General features: G+C 38.9%; 1 non-coding gene across 1 annotated transcript; it reads right to left on the bottom strand.

Moving 5' to 3' along the window:
* Positions 1 to 4,400: 4,400 nt before the first annotated feature.
* LOC145561155 (small nucleolar RNA R71) lies at positions 4,401 to 4,507 on the bottom strand. The gene has a single exon (XR_014093730.1). It is a non-coding gene; the product is annotated as a small nucleolar RNA R71 (small nucleolar RNA).
* Positions 4,508 to 8,634: the final 4,127 nt, after the last annotated feature.

The raw sequence follows: 8,634 nt of genomic DNA, 5'->3' as shown, positions 1-8,634 counted from the left end.
TGGCCCCAAAATCAACTTTACTTAATTTAATTTAATTTAATTATTGCTTTATTATTTTCTTGAAGTTACTAACTCGTTTATTATTTTGTAGTTGCAAACAAACAGAATCAAAGTAAGGATCATGCTCCATTTGTTTTTATTATTTTTCTAACGATTTTATGTTGTTGGAATTGTGATTAAATTGGTTTTAATATTAATGTTGTACTATTTTTATTATGATCACCATATTGCATGTTTAAAGGGAATATGTAATTGAAAATCACGCCTAATAAGATAATTTGGACAACCGGTTTAGGGTCCTTTTAATCTTATTATTAATTGAAGTGATCACCAATATTTTAGAATTATGTGTGCATTAATCTTAAACCAATTTAGTTAAATACTAGTTTAGAGCGAATTGAATTATTGTTTGTATGCCTTTGAGATCACAGGAATACTTTTCAATATAAGAATCGAGTAGAGGCCAATACGGGCGAATGTGACTCCATGACTCACTTCGTACCATCATCCCCGATCCTCCTTTCGTGGTTCCGAACCATATGGAGTTAGTAATCTCATGGATTATGAATGGAGTGTAACCTACACGGGTCAATCGTTGTTGCCTTCGTTGTCCCTTATTCGTGGTTGCCTTTTATGATCCGTGAACGGTTTACAAGTTCCTTAAAAACTTGTTGGCGGCTCCCTACTTTATTTGTCCCTAATCGTTGTCCCTAATCGTAATGTCAATTCCCACTTCCTATGAGTGCCAATCATATTCACCACATGCTTTTAACGTAGGCGCACTTTGAGCGACGCCTACACTAGCGCATCATCATAAACATCAATAAAATCTAACATGCATAAAATACTGTATGCATAAACAAGACATAACATGACCCCTAATCCTAAGAAAACTAATAAAGTAAATACTCACACTTGAGCCTTCATGGATCTCATCCACTCGCTCTTTTTTGGACCTTCACTTCATGGGCTTCTTGGATTAATTGCAACTTGTAATTCTACTATATTCAATTTAATACTTAAATAAAATAAATAAAATTACAAAAATACTTTATCTGTTCGTAGACCGTACTTAGATTACAAAAATACATCACGATGCGCAGATCGTATTTAGCAATCTACTGTGCCATACTAGTCATTATATAGCAACATAATATCATATATTATAAAATTTCCACATAATAATCACTTATCATGTTTTCCTAAATTAAAACATCGAATGTTCATAATTAAGGAAACACGACATCTAAATATCTCATATTTTAATTATTACAATTAGATAATATCATATATTATTCATGACCATCAATAAAAAAATCATATATTTTATAGGAAAAATTGATAAAAATAATTCCAACTTTCGCCGATTCGCTCAAAATAATCACAAATAATCCCAACTTAGGATTATTTTTAAATAATCCGAACTTTGAGGGCCATTTGCTCAAAATGATCCCAACCGGTCACCCAACCTGTTATATCAAGTTAATGCGACACGTGTCATCACGTGATTGGTTGGAAAAAAATTTGAAAAAAAATTCAGAAAATAAAAAATCAACCATCCACCGACTACCTGACCACCAATCCACCACCCTCTTCTCGGCCCATCGCACCTTAGAAGCCCCAACCACCGTCGCAGACCCTACCTCACGCCGACGCCGGCTCCGGCTCCTAGACCATCCTTCCCTCATGCCGGCACCGACACTTCTCTCCTCCTTTCCCCTAAGTCACCTAACTTATACCGCGACCCGAAACCAAAAAAACACCCAAATCGCCACTTTCCCACCTTCGGAACCCTAGGAGCGGCGATTTGGGTGATTTGTGAGGTGGGCTGAGTTTTTTTTTAAGGATTTCGGGTTTAACTAGGTGGTTTCAGGGTGTGGGTTTTGGGGGAAAGAGCGTCGGGATGTCGGCGGTAGGGGAGGGGATCTGGGCCAGTGGGAGGCGGGACTCAGGAGTGCCAGCGGTAGGGGAGGGGGTCTGGCCGGTGGGAGGAGGGATGCCGGAGTGTCGGACGTGGGTGGTGGTGGGGTTATCGTGGGTTGGTTCTGGGTGTTTTTTTTTTTAATTTTTTTTATATCTCAACCATTTATGTGCTCACATGTCATTTAAACACAAATAAAAAAAACCTTTTTTAACAGGTTACCGGTCACTTCGGACCATTTTGAGCGAATAACCCCCAAAGTTTGGATTATTTAAAAATAATCCAAAGTTGGGATTATTTTGAGCAAATCGGCGAAACTTAAGATTATTTTTATCAATTTTTCCTATTTTATATTAGGCATGAGATAGAATCAAATCTTATTTTAATCTTAAAAGTTGATATGTCTATTTTATATAGTATTTTACCGCCGTCCCTTGGTCGTAATTAGTAGTGTTTTTGGCTCATTAGAGCCACTTTTATTACTAATTGGTATTTTCTAGTCTTTTCGTAGTTTTGGTTGACTTTTGCAGGGATTTGCACTTTTGGAGCATTTTCCCGAGATATTATGGAGCGATTACGAGCGATGGAGAAGCACGACCGGTTATTATAGCCCAGGGCCGGTTAGAGCCATCGAACCGGTGATTAAGGGCTCGGTATATGTGATATCGGGGCATTTGGACCGAGTATTCAAGACCCGAAGAGGAAATCCGGATTGGCCCGAAGAATTGGAGCCCAATCGAAGTCGAAATAGTGGCCCAAGAGTACCGCCCAGCCAAAGAAGCTGGCGCCCGAACTCGTGCCCGGCCGGGCGCGAGAAATGTACCTGATGGAGAAAAGGCGCGCCCGATCGGGCGGTGCCTCGCCTGATCGGGCGCGTGTTATTATTAGGAGTTAATTTTCGACGTTTAAGTTTGTTTTAGTTTAGGATTCTTTCTTAGTATAAATACTTTTCCATTAAGCGAGTTTAGTATCTTTTTTTAACTCTTTCTTAATTCTTTCTTTGATTTTCTCTCTCTACTTAGCTTTTAGATTAGTTTTCTTTCTCTCATATACTTTGTTCTTAACTCTGTTCTTAATTCCAGATTTCTTTGGTAACGATTTTTCTTCTCTTAATCTTAGTTATTTATTTTATTCCTTTGATCAAGTCTTGTTTTATTACTTTGATTAGTTTAGAGTTAATTATGTGTGAGTAGTTCCATTTCTAGGGTTTATGAGGATCCATAAATAATATGAAGGGGTAATTTATTGTTGTTAATTGTCAATGCTAGATTAATTTCCTATTGATTGATTTAATGCTCTGTGACTAGATTTGCGCAGATATTTTATGCATGAGTTTGACAATATTGATTCGAGATTCGAGAGATGAGAATTGATGTTTAGGTCTAGTTTCAATAGGCAGGTTAATTTATAAACGGTTAAGTCGAGAGATGAGATTTAATACCGGTAAATTAATTGTGTGATTGTAATACGTAGCGAAAGCCCTTTATGATCTGATTAATGTATGCATTGATGATTGATTATTATGTTTTACCCTGGAATATTATTTATTGGTGAACCTATGCCCTAGACCTTTTATTCATTGTTTTCTCCTTATTCTTAATCTCCGTAGTTTAGTTTTATATCCAAATTTACATATTGGTTACTTTATAATTTAGATTTCCTTAATTAATTAGGAATAGAAAGACCAGTTTCCCTGTGGATTCAACCCTACTTCCCTATCTATTATTAGTTAGTTGTTTTAGGAATTACTTTTGATTAGGTGATACGACTTTAGCCTGTCAAAATTTGGCACCGTTGCCGGGGAAACGGTTTTATTTTTATTTCTGATTATTTTTGTAGTCTAGGTTATTTATTTTTGTCTCAGAGAACATTAGTTCTTTGAGGCAAGTCTCATATTTGCTTTTAGTTGTTTTTGTTTAAGCCCAGGTGTTCCAGATCAGGTTACATCCCATTCGATCCTTAGATCGAACGATCCTTCCATAGACAGAAGAATTTCTACAAGCAAATTCTGCCGGATTCTGGTGATAATAATAATCACCAAGATCCTCCAACTGATTCTAGCGATTCAGAGGTACCTTCAGATCCCGAATCAGAGATGACGACTCCAAAAAAGGAGCTTAGTGATTACTCACAACCAAAGCTTATAGATTTTCCACATCTTACTCCCACTCCAGCTCTCGATGGGGTACAGTTTAAGATTAAACCCCAATTTATAAAGATGATAGAAAGGAAGCAATTTAGTGGAGCTAAGGGTGAAGATCCAAATCTTCATATTGCAGACTATTGTCAGTACTGTAATACCATCAGGCAAGCTAGGGTCACACAAGATCAAATCAGGGAGATTCTCTTTCCTTTTTCTTTAACTGGAAAAGCCAAATTATGGTTTAATGGTTTAAATAGAACTGCACTTGGTATAACTGACTGGGAAACTCTTGTTTTGAATTTTTATAACAAATATTATCCTGCAGAGAGAACAGCTGTACTACGGAGTGCAATTCAGAACTTTGCCCAAGAAGCCGATGAAACTTTATATGAGGCTTGGGAGAGGTTTAAGGACCTACAAAGAGAATGTCCCCACCATAATATTGCATAATGGCAGTTAATCCAAGCCTTTTACAACGGCATTGGAAATTCATCTAGAATAATATTGGATTCTGCAGCTAGTGGGAGGTTTATAAACCTTAATGTTGATGATGCAGGTCAAGTTATCGAAGATATGGCGATACATAATTCCCAATATAGGAATCCTAGAGGCTTTGCTAACAAGGGGAAGCACAGTGTTAACTCTGTATCCTTTTTGCAAGCTCAATTAACCTCTATCTGCTAGAAATTAGATAATCTTAGTACTGCAAATGTAGCCAATGTTTCTGCAATTAATAATAATGCTAATGAGGATTTCTGTGAAAATTGTTGAATTTTAGGTAATTGGGAATAAGATTGCAGGAGTTCCGTGGAGTAAGTCAATGCCTTTCAAGCTTATAGGCAGAATAACCCATACTCCAACACCTACAATCCTGGGTACCGGAATCATCCGTACCTTTCCTACCGGAGTACCAATGTTCAAAATCCACCACCACCTTTACTAACTCGTTTATTATTTTGTAGTTGCAAACAAACAGAATCAAAGTAAGAATTATGTTCCTTTTATTTCTATTATTTTTCTAACGATTTTGTATTGTTGGAATTATTGCTAAATTGCTTCCAATATTAATGTTAATTCTATTATTGTTATAATCACCATACTGCATGTTAAAGGGAATATATAATTGAAAATCACGCCTAATAAGATAATTTGGACAACCGGTTTAGGTTCCTTTTTAATCTTATTGTTTAATCAAGTGGTCACGATATTTTAGAATTATATGTTGCATTAATATTCAACCAATTTAGCTTAATAATATATTGGAGCAAATTGAATCTCTGTTTGTATGCCTTTGAGATCAATGGAATGCTTTTCACTATAAGAATCGAGTAGAGGCCAATACGGGCAAATGTGACTCCATAACTCACTTCGTACCCTCATCCCCGATCCTCCTTTCGTGGTTCCGAACCATATGGAGTTAGTAATCTCATGGATTATGAATGGGGTGTAACCTTCACGGGTCAATCGTTTTTGCCTTCGTTGTCCCTTTATCGTGGTTGCCTTTTATGATCCGTGAACGGTTTACAAGTTCCTTAAAAACTTGTTAGCGGCTCCCTACTTTCCTTGTCCCTAATCGTAATGTCAATTCCCACTTCCTATGAGTGCCAAGCATATTCACAACATGCTTAATGTAGGCGCATTTTGAACGACGCCTACAATTTGGCGACTCCAATGGGGAGGATTCTTGGTTATTTATCGATTTAAGTGATCGGTATTTATTAAGATGAGTGGATGAGACTTGAAAGATTCTTGAAAAAAAATTCTTGTGATTAATTTGGCATTTTTTCATATGCATAGACGTTTTAACGTCGCATTTTTAGGTCTGTCCCGTAGGAAAAATTGAATAACTTGGTTGCGTACGAAGGAAAACAGGGCACCAGTCAGATCTTCTGATTGCCGTGCCACAGCAAAATCTACCGTGTCACGGTACAATGCACCATCTGACGCACAGTACCGTGGCACGGGAATTTTTGCCGTGTCACGGGAGTCCTAAAATCATGTCCGGTGGCTTATTTTCTCTTCTCACAGTCAACTTCCTTCGATTTTTCTGAAAAAACGTATGTGTTCTACACGAGTCTTAGCCCCGAGGGATTTAAGCTCTATCAACCCAAAAACGCTCATGGTAATAAGGGTTCATCCGAGTTATTAAATCCACCCAAACCATGGAGTCGATTTCGATTTCATCACGAACTCGCGGAGCCGCCCGTTGGCATACACCCTCAAGGGAGGCTGCCTTGCTAACGCGTCCAAACTCTTAACCATGGTACCCTTTTGACACCCAAAGCTTGACCAATAGTTGAACATAGATCTTGACTCTAGGTTGCGAACTTTTTTACTTTATCGTGCCTAAATGCTATGTGGTTGTTTGGTGCTAACCTTCATGTGTTTACTCTTTTGTTTAACCCATGACCGAGGGTTTTTATTTTCACATAGTAATTAGTACAGACCTAAAATCGATTAAAATCTGGAAAATTCACAAAATTGACCTGGAACAGCACACCGTGTCACGGCATGTTCTGCCGCGCCATGGTGAACAGTGCCGTGGCACGGGGCTTTCTACCGTCTGTTGGTAGACTGCACCGTGTCACGACAGTCAGCACCGTGACACGGTGCCCAGGAAAAGTGTCCTGTCAATATTTTTTCGGTTTTTGTGCCTACGTATGTGGTTGATGTGTCCAGTTTGGTGTCATGTCTAGCTGTACGGTCAAAACACGCGTCCATAACCTCACTTAATCACTCACATATCGTGTTCACACACTTTTTTCCTTAGTCGTGCACTACTTTTTGATCGTATTTTAGGGTAGTCTTGTTTTTTGTGTCATTTTTTTCGGAGTAAGTCGGATAGTATCCTCCCATATTTTTTAAATAAACAAATAGAATTTCAAAATTATAGATTTTTTTTTATCCGGATGGGTTAAGGTTAAGTTTGGTCATTAAAGGTGTGTTTGTTTCGGTGTCACAGCACTTGGTCAAGAAGCAGGGGTAGATTGTTACGGTTCGAGTCAATACCTCAACAACCTCTTATACCAAAGAGGCGTACAAGGAAACCACCACAATCATCTCCACAAGATCCATCTCCAGTCTACTTTCAACCAATGGCTACTAAGGAAGATATCGAGAACATCAACAAGACAATTGAAATGTTGTCTAACATGATGCAAACACTCACCACTAGAGTCAGCACGGTAGAGCAAGACAATAAAAAAAATGTCACTACCGCTGCAATGGAAAAGTTTAAGGAACAGATGAGTAAGATTTCTAAAGAATTCACTTATGTGGAACAACCTGTCACCTCTTCGTCCATAAGGGACAAGCTTCCTGAGAAGTTTTCCACTGCTGACATTTCCAAATTTAAGCCTACTGATAATTCGCTTTTCCATTTGAAGGCTTTTTCTGCAACCATGGCTCTTAAGGGAGTAGATGTGACACTCTTCCCTACAGTGTTCCCTCTTTCCTTGGAGCATGCCTGTCAACAATGGTTCTACTCTTTGGAATCCAAACATGTCGCGACTTGGGAGGATGTTGCTGAAAGCTTTATGAATCGCTACAAGTGTAACATTCAGGCCAAGACTTCTGAACGTGAACTCTCCATTCTCAAACAGAAAGAGAATGAAGGCTTCACCACTTACTTAAGCAGGTGTAGGGAAACAGCCGCGCTCTTGGTGGATCCAAGGAAAAGGAGATGGTTCGCTTTTTCATTGCCAATCTGACTCATAAGTACAAGCAACACTTGAAGTTTCTGCCTCTGAGTACCTTTGAAGTTGTATACGATATTGGAATCAATATCGAGGACGAACTAATGAAGACTGCTGGTAGCAATAGTAATAACAACACTTGGAAAAACAAGAAGAACGACACTCCTTCTTCGTCTTCCAAGCCCAATAATGCTACCAACAATATCAATATCAATGATGAGCTGGCCCTTAATGCTCCTCCTCAAAGATTCCAAAGGCAAAGGAGGGTTTACACGCCTTTGGGAATTACTTATGATGCTGCTTTTGACCATTTGCATGGTCAAGGACTGATTATGCCAATTGGACCATTTCCAAAACCTCGACTAGAGAATAAGACCGCTAGCTATGACCCCAATGCTTATTGCAAGTTTCCCATAGCCAGGCTTATAAACTCCTGAGCCTTCTGTTTCTTCAGGAACAGGGGGTAAAACTTGTCCCTCAAGGAGGTCTTAAACACTTCCCACCCAAATTTAGGTTTGGCCCTAACGGTCATAGCATTGTCTCTCCACTAGATATCAGCTTCGTCCTTAAGGTACATAGCAGCCTGGTCCACTTTCATACCCTCAGGACAGTTGAGTGCCACGAACAGCTTGTCAAACTCTCAAATCTAGTTTTCTAGGAAAGTAGGGTCAGCACCTCCCCCTAAAAACTGGTGGCCTAACCTGGGCCAGCTTCTTAAACATTTCAGCTTGGGGGTCGACTTGGTCTCCCCGGGTTTGGTTCAAATTTTCAGCCAACGGACGAATAGCATCAGCTAAGGCAGCGTTCTCAGCCATTCTAGCTCTACGCCTGAAATAAAATAAATATGCACTCCATTTTAAACGAAACCCAAATAC

This window comes from Chenopodium album, chromosome 9, assembly GCF_948465745.1.
Source record: "Chenopodium album chromosome 9, dcCheAlbu1.1, whole genome shotgun sequence".
Taxonomy (NCBI): Eukaryota; Viridiplantae; Streptophyta; class Magnoliopsida; order Caryophyllales; family Amaranthaceae; genus Chenopodium; species Chenopodium album.
The sequence above is the reverse complement of the archived record's forward strand: the minus strand, read 5'-3'. Positions and strand labels throughout refer to the sequence as shown.